This window comes from Micromys minutus, assembly GCF_963924665.1.
Source record: "Micromys minutus genome assembly, chromosome: 17".
Classification (NCBI taxonomy): domain Eukaryota; kingdom Metazoa; phylum Chordata; class Mammalia; order Rodentia; family Muridae; genus Micromys; species Micromys minutus.
In genome coordinates, this window is record NC_137952.1 from 4,039,271 (window position 1) to 4,051,959 (window position 12,689).

Below are 12,689 nucleotides of genomic sequence, written 5' to 3' on the forward strand. Positions count from 1 at the left end.
CTTTCCCATTCTTGGTGCCTCCCATAAAAAAAATGTATTACAATTTCTCTGACAACTAACTATGCATGGCCTACAACTATCTAATTCATAAAAAGTAGGACATACAATGTCTTGGTCGTGGACATCAGAGGAGGAAAATGCCTGTCTTCTCCATTATCTTTCCATCTTCTTTGTAGGCAAAATGTAGTAGATTCAAGGGAAGAAGCCATTGTGACCCCAGCTAAATGTGATACACGGCAGGACGACAGGCTCAGAGGCAGATCCTCACTGACAGGAGCCGCTGCGCAGCACACAGCACCCTGACTAACGACCCATTCTGACCTTGTTTAACTTGTGATTGTATCTCTGTTACAGGACATAATCAATATTCTTTTTGTTTGTCTTGCAGTGTTGGGCATGCACCTTGAAGCCCTTTGCCCATAATAAGCAGGTATAGGCCACTGCCCTAAGTACCCAGCCCCCAGCCTTTTAGACAAAAATTCTAACTAGTAAGGTTGACCACTTATGTTGATAAAGACTGATCAATGTTAACATTTTATGACCCCTCTCTCCAAAAAGAGCAGTCTAGTTTTGAAAAGTCAGTTCTCTCTTTTCAATTTTCTTTTCTCCCCCGCCCCCCAGATTTTGCTAGGCAAGAGCTCTACCACTGAGCTAAATCCCCAACCCCCTCTTTTCAATTTCTGTGATTTGCTTGAGCCAGTTCAAAATGTTCTACAGGGCTTCAGCTTCAATGTGATGAAACCAAGTCAAAGTAAAGGCTAATGTCACAGTTCATCTTTCCAATACTCACCTCTCTCTCTCCTTTTCAGATTAAATACTAATTTCAACTTTGCTAATGCATTTCCCAAGGTTTGTCTTTGCAGAGGCAGAGAGCAGCTGTTTAGAAGATGACCGGTGAGTATGTTCTCATACATAGCGAATGCTAAGGTCCCTGTGGCATGCACTCACACCAAAGTTCTAATTCTAGCCCTTCTTATGGTGGTATGACTCTGAGCTAGGTTCTTCTTCTCCAAAGCCTTAGTATGTTAAATGAGGCAGGATCCACATTACATGTTATTACATACTTAACTTGGAATGAAGACGTGTGTGTGTGTGTGTGTGTGTGTGTGTGTGTGTGTGTTCCCACATATGTCACATCAGAGACCTCTGAAGGGACACCGGTGTTCCCCACACTCACACTGCACTATCCTTTTAGGATATAGCACCATGGAGTCTTCAATGCGACCCTTAAGCATGGTATGTCCCATAATTTAGAGTCAAGAAGAGTGATAAATTTTGAGGTCATTCATTTCAACTGACCATACGGAAGTTTTTGGATAATTCTGAGAAGTAAAACCTGAACACTCAAAGCACAAAAATTTTACAAATTCACCAAGTTTTAGAAGACCTCTCTATATAATGTGGCTAATAATCAAGCAAGTAAAATCACAAAGTACTCTTGAAACCAAGGAACTGAAATCACAGTTTACCAAACTCAGGAGATAAAAAGGCATAAAAATACTCTCTGCATATCAACTGAGAACTGTGAGCAACACCTTAGAGTAAGGAGCCATGCTTCTGTTCTTGTCTGCAGACCCATAACTAGATGCTCCTGTGTGCAGACAGGGGGCGCTGGTGCTTAAGAAAAGGAGCACTTGCAGCTAGAAGCCAGGCAGAGCTTCACAGATTATGTTTGGGTTACATTATAAAAGCATAAACAGGAGATCACTTGGCAGCAAATAAATGCCAGAAGGAACAGAATGCAAAAAAGGAAACTGAAGAAATAAATATTTTTTTATTGAATTACTAGACTTCTTTGTTTGATGGATTAAAAACATAAAGAGATGTAATAAAATATGTACAGCTGGTTAGATGCATCATGTAACCTGCATCTGTAGAAGACATCAGGGTCAGACATTCATACAATGAAAACAGGCATACTGTGAAACAGTTCATTGTAAAGGATGAATTGTATGCAACCTTAAGAGTATCTGAAAATGGTCTGCATTTATGAGCACTATACTCTGACTAACCCAACTACCCAGCAAGCAAGTATATGAAAGGGGCTTCTATTAGCACATTGCACCAGGGGAACATAATGCTTAGCTAATATGTAGGAAGTGGTCTCCAAGCATTTTCACAGAAGTCATTACTCAGTTCCCCAAAGACCTGAGTTCACCAGAAACAGAAGTGAGGAAAATGAAGATGACTACTTCAAAAGCGCTCTTACTTGTGTGTGCATATGTGCATGCATGTGTGTGCCCTCACATGTGTAATGATCTGTATTAAGGAAGTAAGAGCTGTTAGCTGAAGAGGAGCAGCTGGTTAGTGCCTGTAGCAGCTTTCCTACATGAAGGGAGGAGAATGAACGGGATTTGCAGATATAACTGACATTCAGAGTCACCAGGCAAGCTCAACCACTGTTTAACTTTTGGTTGAAATACTGAGGAATTTAAATCAGAAACTTATATTTTCCTTTATGCCACACCATGTTTCTGCTCTGAGTGAAAAATTATCCAGAAATGGTCAGACAACCTGAAACTTCAAATGATATAATCATACTTACAAAGTTATGTCGGTGACATGTTAAGAATTTAATGCCTTTTTGATGACTTTATATGTACTGGCATGACCAAATATATTCTTTATAAATATAAATTAAAACGAGAGGTTTGAGTAACTCAAGGCGAAAGAGTAACAGTACTTTGGGTGGCTGGTTGCTAAAGAGCCACAAATATATATCGACTACTCAACGACACACACGACCCTTAAAGGTCAAAGTGATGGTCCTTCTATAGGCTCACAGATTCTCATGTTTACTTCTGTGTGCCATGAAGTGGGAGCTCATTAAAAAAATTAAAAAGTCAACCAGGAATAACACTGAAAAGCCATGGGAAGTTAACTTGAACTCTTCATCTTTTAATAAAAACAAATGAAGTTTTCATCAATGCTGACATTACTTTTCCTGCTAATCAGATTTTAAGTCTTAAATCCAACTCCAGGCCATCTGTATTTGGGCATGTGTTTACATATCATTTTAAAGCATTCATCATATAAGTAGACAGACTTCATTGTGCTCACATTAAATTAAATTCTCTTTAACACCACACTTAACGTAGGCCATTTAAACTAAGTCCCATCTCACTCTGCATCGATTGACTAGGATCTTAACATCTGGGTATTTATGCCCATATACTAAGTACTGCCCATGAAATCTCACTGTGCATCTGCACTGCGGCTCACAGCTCACATGGCATTTCTGGAGCTAATTCAATATGATAATTTTAGGCCAAATGCAGATGATAATAATTACTATGCCAGAAAATTTGTTGTTTCTCTTACATATTTCTATAATGATGTTTGATGGTTAAGAATATTAGGTAAGTAGTAATAATAAGCATGAGTTCTAAACTTTTTCTTCTCACTTGAGGTAGCCTCCACAAGTGTGCAGCTAGCAATTTAATTCCTTTCAGTGGTGGTTTGAATGAGAATGTCCCCATAGGCTCATTCATGAGATACTTGCTTCCAGTGAATGCTGCTGCTGGAGTTTAGGAGGTATGGCCTTGTTGGAGGAAATATGTCACTACAAGAGGTTTGAGGGCTTAAATACTTGTCTCGATTCCAGTTTGCTGTGGGTGTTGTTCAAGATGTGAACTCTTAGGCTAAGAGTCCACTTCTCCAGCCCTAGGCCTGCAGCTATAATCCATGGTTTCCCCCACAAGGGACTCTTACTCCTCTGGAACAATAGGCCAAATACTGTCTTAGTCATGGTGTCTTATTGTAGCAAAGTAGCTAAGACAGTTTTCCCTCAAAGTAGCTGAAAGCCACCACAACACAACTTTTTACCATAACGAGAACGTCAAAGTTTGCAGCAAAAAAACATGTATTTTTTAGTAATGCTTTCATTAATCCACACTACAAAAGACGAAGACATCTAATTAAAAGTTAATCTACACTGCTGTCTCACACGAAGCGCTAGTGTCACTTCATACACAAGCCGGCCTACAGTACACAGATGTACAGATACATGAATGGCTTCATGACAGCTTAAATCACAATTCCTTAAACTACATCCTCATCTTCAGGCAAACATTTACTTGTACAGATATGCATATTCTAGCTAGGAAAGAAATACAAGGTCCATTTACCTCATACAAAATCACAATCAGTATCACTAAATCATTTAATTGAGATACATAACTCAAAAATAGACTGCCTGGCCTAGAAAAGCCTTGAAATGTATTAAAATGTAGCCATCTGTGGCCAGGATTACACAGGATTTATTTTCTTCTTTGTGCTCATATAGTTTTCAAATATCTTTGGCAACAATCTTGCATTGCTTTTATAATTAGTAACGCCCTCACAAATCTCATTTCATAATACAAAAAACAAAACAAAACAAAACAAAACAAACAAAAAAAAAAACCCACCAAAGCCTAATCTTTACTTCTGCAGTGGCAGTCACTGCTGACAGAAGGAGTCTACATACCCCCTGCCTGTCTAGGTGTTCCTACTCTTTGCTATGAAAACTGATATAACATACATTTTTTTATCATGTAACTTCTGGTACTTTGGTCATTTGTTCCAACACTGCTATGTTCTAAGGCTCCAGTGAAAGGAGCCACACAAGGCTCTGCATCCCTTTAATCACAGTACCCAGGACTTAGGAGGATTATAAATTCGAAGTTAGCCTGGTCCATACCAAGTTCCAGTCGAGCCCCAACTACGCAACAAGGTTCAATCTCAAGAAAATGATGAATCAATCAAACTTAAGATACTTGATTCAATAAGACCTGTATCAGTACTATTTGTGACCAGGGAAGTAAATAGAACAAGTCACCCCAGAATCTAGGATCAGCTTTATGATCAGGTTTTTCACGAGCAAAGTTAGAACATCTCCCATGACCAATTGGTTCCCTTTTGCCCTAACCCAAACCTCAAAGAAACATGCTAAAATCAATCAAGTCTAGATTTAGACAACTGAGAAATGGACCCATACAGTTTAGAAGGAAACAGTTTCTTACAAAATTCTAAAATACAAAAATCTGAAACAAGTGTTCAACTAAAATAAAGGGCAACTTAAAAACAATCAGAGTATAGTTGTGAAAAGAACAGTAATGTTCTACAATGGCCCCTACCCCACCTTTTGAAAAATGAGACAAAAACTCTACTGGAAGCCACACCAGAGTGACACAGTACACACTTCCTTTGGCAAACGGTATAATTTGAGCTCCAAGGAGGTGAGGAAGTGAGAACATAGCTTAATTAGAAGTTCTTAGAATCTCACCTGTACAGCTAACAGTATTTACTGCATAAGGGTGGAAAACTTAATGAGACACAGTTTTGAGAGCGCTCTGAGAGCTTACAATGTTATTTGACTTTGCCTTTTCTTGGTGCTTAAGTCATTGAGGAAGTTCAGAGTTCTCTTAGTTTGGAATGTTGCCCCAGGCCACAAATAGAGCTTTTCCTTGTCCAATACATTAAAATAATAAAAGAACTTTCCAAAACAGAAATGCTTATTAACGATGCCAATCCTAAACTCCTAATTTATACACTCTAAACAAGGATTATAAAGAGGAATGAATAGAGTATCATCTGGTATTCCCATGGTACAATGCTGGAGTATTGTAAGTGCTTCTATTATCTTTCCTCCTAAAACAAAGTCACAATTTGTTGAAAAGAGAAAACAATTCCTAAAGTTCACATCCCTGTCATGTTTTCACACATATGAATGACACTTTCCTATAAATTAGGTTCACTATGAGCTAAAGAGAACCCTAAACCCAATCCACAAGGGTGTCTTCATTTTCAGAAGGCCATGGAAGAAGTGCTGCCCTGTATTTGGAAATAGTCTGCCTCTGTTGGGTCTGAGGCCGCCTGTTACTGCCATCCCTAAGGGCTGAACATACTGGTAACTTGAAAAATTTTAGTAGCAGAGGACCACATGTTGCAGGTAGTCCTAGTTTCAAAATGAGTTGACTACATATTAACTTCAAGTATCTTCACCTAGAAAAGCCTTAGATGGGAGCATTGGTGTTGAAGGACACACCCTACTTAGGATTCCTTAGTTTTCTGAAGTTAACTTAAATTGTGGAAGCAGAATATCAGGATACATTTCTAGCAAGTTCTTAAATTAAATATAATGAGACTGAGGAACAAATCTGTCTTCATAGATTTCCAAGTTAATATGAGGCTCCCCCTGCTGGTACTGTGTCACCTGCCAGAGGCATATCTATGTAAGAAAGAGAAAAAATGCTTTGGTACTTTCTACCCTCTGACCATTCAAACAAATATTTCCGTCATGAACAAGACACGTTTGCTAGCCACCTACAGTGAAGACATGGTGATACAGAAAGAGAACACTTGGCTTTTCAAACGTGTGTAGCAAGTGGGCATAGTAGGCAGTTCAGACAATATTGTTTTGACAACACTCATCTGAAAAAGAGATACAGCTATCTCTCAAGGTTCTATGTGGATTTCAGAGAATACCAGGAATGGGAGATGATCTGAATGCGGTGTCCCCTCAAAGTTCATAGGTGGAAACCCCAATAGTACACTAGGGACAAACACTTTGGGAAGATGATGAATTACACCACGAGGACAGGGATCTGATGAACTTGCTCATTCCCCTCACCCAGTGGAGAAAGGCACTGCAGGCAGACACCAGCCATGAGGAAACCTCTCCAGCACCTCCATCCTGAACGCCTCAGCCTTCCACACTATGAGAGGTGTGTCTGGAGTATTTCTGTTGTAACATCGGGTGCACATGGACTAAGACAGAGGAGGTTGATTTGGTCCAAGTCAATCTTTCAAGTCCACAAGCAACTGCTCAGTTTGAGTACAAAGACCTGGCCTCACCTGGAGGGGAACTCACACTCAGATATACAGAAGCACTGCTTAAACAACAGAGCAGCAGGCCATATGACCTAGACAAGCTGGGCTCAAGTTCCTGGGGTCTGTTGTCACACGATTTCTAGGTTTTTCCCAAGAGAAGCTATAAATCTAAATGTGAAGTTTTCTGCTTCTAAAAACTGAATCGATCAACACACACTGGTGGTCCTTATCCAGCCACAGATCTGTAACTTCTGACCTAAGAGATTTTCCCAATTTGTTTCAACTAACCTGCATTTACCATTGGAGAGCCACACTTAGAATCACTGTGATTCTAAAGAACTAGAAGTTTCCATTTCGAAATGCATTCATCTGTAGGAAAAGCATCAGCTGTGCACTTAGGATAAGGCAAGGGAGCAAGCGGACATGGTGTCAACGCTCTTGGTTGCCCACACTGTGTAGACAGCTGGACACTAAGAACGGCAAACTGAAGGGAAGCCATGCAGTGCCGTGTGCCCACGGGACCCCAAGCCTGATCAGCCTAGAAGGGCCAGACTGCCACCTTGGTTCTCATAAGACAAGACTTCCAGTCATTACCGGTTGAGTGTTTGACAAACAACAGCCAGCTTTTACTCTCTGCGTAAGACTGCAAACGCCAAACACGCAACAGAAGTGGAGGTGCTCATAAATGTTACCTGGGGTACCACACATTCCCTTCTCTCTTCTAAGAGAAGTAATTAAGAAGGTTGGTAATTCTAACAGAAGCAATTCCCTGTTAGGATGGAAGCCTTGATTTTCCAGCTTTCACCCTATTTTCACACTCAGTAGCAGCTTCAAGGGTGAAGACCACTAGAAGGAATGTTTTTGCCTCCTGTAGGCAGGGCCTATGGACAGTTAAGGTTATATCAACTGGACAGTGCTCTTCTGAAGAGAGAAGTGTTTATTTTCTCTTGAGGGTCCTAAAACAATGATCACAAGAATCAAAAGACAAGAACAGCTTGGAGTAGGAAGAGAACCCCAAATGTGAAGACAGTGTGAAACAAGCTATCAAATCAGAAGCAAGCAGTGCATGAAGATCTTTGGATTGCTACAGAATTCCAGATACCTTGTGTGAGTTAGCATTCTATCTACCTCCTTCAGGAGCTATGGTTTCACTTTATGTTCCAAGCAGTAATCAACAGCAGTTTAACAAGTTCATTTGTAAACTCTCAGTATTCCAGGGTGGAAGCCCCAACTGGCACAAACCATGAACTACTGGAGAAGTGGGTGGATCAACACCCTTATGATTGTCTCTAAACTAAACCATTTCTGGAGTGAAGGCCATTGTTCTTGATAAGGTTTACCTTAGAATTTTAGGCACAAAACATCTGAAACTGGGAAAAAACATGACCTTGGTTGAGTTCCTCCTCTTCCAACTTTCTCTAGCTGCCTGCCATACTGGCCACCTCTACAGGACCTCTACCACTACTGTGGCTTGGGGAGCAAAATCAAAGCTAAATTTAATCCGTAATGGAGCTGACAACAGCACTAGAAAAGTGAACAAGGCATTGTGTTGGGAATTTGATTTGTGCTTACATGGGAATTTGTACATCCACTGCAGGTCCCTGCCAACAGCTGGTTCTTTGGTCAATAAAGAGCCAGCAGCTAATCCCTGGGCAAGGGGATAGAGGCGGGACTTTTAGGCAAGAAAGGCAGAGACAGGAAGAGAGATTCCACCATTGGGAGTGCACAGGAAACAGACAACATGGATCACTTGGGAAAAGGTGCAGGAGGGAGAGAGCCCACAAACATGTAAGAACCAGGGAAAACAGCACCAGGGGTCACTCCCCCAACTGGGATAGGACAGCAGAGATGGAAATATAGATTTAGCAAGTATTAACTCAGGAATATCAGAGGGGAGTGTGTTTTTCATGTGGAGGTTCAAGAGTGGCCCAGCCATAGAGCTAGCCAAGGTATATGAAAAATAAAAAGGTGTATGTGTCCTTCAATTGTGAATGCAGAGCCATCCGGGCACCCACTTAGAAAATGAAGTGGACTTTTAAATATTTACCACAACAGCTTTGAAGATCCCCTGGGAAGGAAAAGGCTAATGAAGTGTGCCACATGGACAAAGCCCAAGCCACTGAACAAAATTCAAAAGTGAAGCAACCAGGGCTGGAGAGAAGCTCTCGGTGGTTAAGACCACTTACTAACCTTGCAGAAGACTTAGGTTTGGCTGCTTACAACCATCTGTAACTCCAGTGCCAGGGAATCTGATACCTTCTTCTGGCCTCTGTGAGTACTCATGAGGTGCATGTGGAGGGACACACACACGCAGGCGTACACACATGCACACAGAAGCACACCCCTAAAATAAATCTTTTGAAAATGAAATATTCAACTAGAACCAGATTGTTAGATACCTTGGGAAAGATGTTTACAATTAAACACTAAGAGTTTGTGGCCACAACTACGCTGGTTAATATTTCTTCCCCAATATTCTGCTGGATCATCTCTTTATCTGTGATAGCCTGAAATTCCTTTGGGTTCAGGATTATTTTACTGTTATAATGTGGGGCTTACAAGACCTTTATAATTACCTGACCTACTCACACAGGGAAAAAGCACATGGACCTTCAAACAAGATGCTGGGTCTTTACCTTTAATTTTGAGCATGACCCTAACTCACAGGGCAAGCTGATCTCACCACCATCTTCTGGCACACATCTTATTCTCTGCCGTATCATTTGGTGAAGACATACAACAGATGGACCTAAGGGGAAAGAGAGACTGCTTCCTTTCTTATATAATCTTACAGGAGCTTCAGGCTAGACATCTGTGCCTCAGTTCCCCTGATGCCCAACCACCATAAAACGTAAGATTCTGTAGCCAGACCAGCTTTCATCTCCTTTTGTTACCCCAAGGTTCCCAACAATCATTGTTACTGAAAATGTGTTTCTGGCCTCGGCAACAAAATGTAATCAATTAAAGAACAATAGGTGTATGTCGTCAAAATACTGTTTGGGACAAATCATATCACAAAACCTTAAACTCAGGAGTATCACACATAAAGTTTCAGCTAGGGGAGTGCCCCTCAGAAAACATAAGCTGCACACGTGCTGCAGAATACGGACTGCCTTGGCTTTCTGCCTCTAGCTCTGTCTCACACACAAACTGGATTCTGTGGGCTCTCTATGCTCCTCTATCTGTTGAACACTCAAGTTCCTGTACAATCCGTCCTCACAGTATCTTCTGCCTATTGATTTACCTCAGTTCATCGACAACTCTCATTTCTCCAAACCATTTTCACATCTGCATGGTGCCTCAGAAGTCATGTTATTGATTCTACCCACAGTACATCAACTCAGACCAACAGTGCACCAGGCTCTAAGGGCCAATGACATCATGAGCCAAGAATTCTGAATTGCTTTTCCATTCAAAGTTTACATTACAATGATACACGTAACTTTAGATCCATACTTAAGACTAACTAAAGGATGATTACTCAACTTACTAACTAGTAAACTCTCTTAGCGCTTTTGGTCTACCAAAGAAGGCATGTGTGACTTTTAAGCATATATTCAAATATTTGACTGTCCCTTCAGTATGTCTGAAAGTATTTTTAAAAAGAGTATCTGTGTTCATGAAGCCAGCTTATGGTTCAAAAACAGAAAGGGCAGGAGGAAGAATGAAGAGGGGGAGGTAAGCTGTATATTATAGTAAGATATTAGGAACAGTATCTCATTCTTACCCCCCTCCCCTCTTCTCTTGAGACAGGGGCTCAGTATGTGTAGCTCAAGCTGGCCTCAAACTCCTGATTCTCCTGCTTCAGTCTCCCAAGTCCCGGGATGAACAGGTGTGCATCATGACCCCTAGTGTTTACCATCACCTTTAAGAATGGGCTTTGCAGAGCTGTTGGGTTTGTGTTATTGTATTCATGATACATGCACACCAGCACTATTTTTGGTCTTTAAGCAAGTTTGATGGATCGCATGCTGGTCTGTACTAAGAGGCTGTGAGAAGGACCCGGTCTGTGGCCTTTTATTACTAGTTTATTGTTCTACAGGTGGCCAGCCAGAAATCCATGTTGTGGGAAACAAGAGGCCAGCATCTTAAAGCAAGGCCAACAATGAAGGGCTGGCAATGTGAGAGAAGACAGGATCCAGAGTAAAGCCCTGCACAGCTGATCTGATGAAGAATGGGAATTATCAGGAGACAAACCTACAGCTAGTATTAAGAACTCTACAACATAAACTGTGAGCACTTGAACAAGGTTTTCTCATTAACTTAGGACATCATATTGTAAGATGCTTTCACACTGTCTTAACACTCATTATTTTCAAGCATTTTGGCCAAATACACCAGAAAAAAAAAATCACAGTAACAGTAAAATCTTTCATCTTAAAAGGAGATTTCATAAGATATAGAAGAGTTTATATTATTTTTATTTACAACCTTTATTTCCTAAAAAAATAAATAAAATCATTATTGCATGTATTTAGCAAAACATTTTTATTAGCCTTGAGTTTAACAGCAATAATGACATTTTTAGAGCCTTTCTTGCTCTTTCTCTCCTTCCCTCCTTCCCTTTCCCTCTGTGCATATCTTCTCCTCTGACCCTCTATCCAGGGCCTCATGTAGTCCAGCCTGGCCAAGCATCATCTTGAATTTATGATCCTTTTGCCTTTTGCTCCACTTCCTATGGCACACACAATCATGCCCAGCTTTATGCAGTGCTAAGGATTGAACCTAGGGCTTCATGCCTACTAAGCAAGAACTCTATTTACTGAGCTGCATCCTCAACTCTGAGTTTTATAGAGATCACCTTGTTTCATTCAAACTAGTCACCAAGGTAAAGAGGAATATTATGTTCAATTTACTGATGAAAAGTAAAGCGAAAAGTAATGTACCCCAAGCCTAAAATGCCTAGAAAATGGTAGTTCCTTAAGTAGCCTGAAATCAGATAGAGATTGTTAGAGGCTGACCATTTATATAAATCTGGTAAAGAAACATATTTAAAACTATATGATGTATTCCCATTAGCCACGTTAAAGACATCAGCTTCACAAATGTGGGCCTTGCTCTTTATCTGCTCATATCTATCTCCCCTGCTGACCCTCTGCTCATTTAAACTTCAGTTCATATAAAAGCCAAACAATACACACCGGAAGGAGAAACACAGACTCTCTGATTCATAACAAGGAAGAAGATACAGTATAGTAATTATTTATTTGACAAAAATATTTGCCATTTTATCACACAATACATTTGTGGTGGCCTTTAAGTAACAAGCTTCCCAGTGTTCTTTATCTGTAAGCACTGAATTAACATAGCTAAACACTTACATTACCCAGGGAAAAGCAAAGCCATACGTGAAAAAATCAGGCCAGGTATAGCAGTACTAGGTTGAACCAGTCCTGTGAGGGTCATCCTTTATTTCTCTCAGGACATAAAGACATGGGAATAGTTTCTCTTGAAAATTCATAATAGAGAAAACCACCAAGAGCCCACCACAAAGTGAAACATTTAATTCATATTTAAACATTTAATTTATAATTCATCTTATTAATTTATATTTCCCTTATTCTGAAGAGTAGACTTAAGCTCTCCCCCATTTCCTTAGACAAGCTAGCATATGCTGGGGTTATTGGAGTGCTGGAGCTTTCTACAAGAACGGTCACATCTACAGTGTCTGACCCTGTCCATGGGGACTGAGCCTCTGGCAATGCTTCCCCATGGTGTGTTACGCGTACCTCAGTGGTAACTTCCAAGGCACATGTTCAAGCAGCGCCCAGATATTTCTACTTGTGCAGTTGCTCCTTTCGGCAGTCCTGGTGAAATCTCTGGTATACAGGAGAGACACAACTAGTACACGTGCTCAGCCAATAACGAATAGGGCA

The 12,689-nt window shown here is 40.6% G+C and overlaps 1 protein-coding gene across 1 annotated transcript in view; it reads right to left on the bottom strand.

Annotated features, from left to right (window-relative positions):
• Positions 1 to 12,689, bottom strand: part of HSD17B12 (hydroxysteroid 17-beta dehydrogenase 12) — a 124,500-nt gene that overhangs the window by 19,421 nt on the left and 92,390 nt on the right. The gene's annotated exons all lie outside the window — the stretch shown is intronic.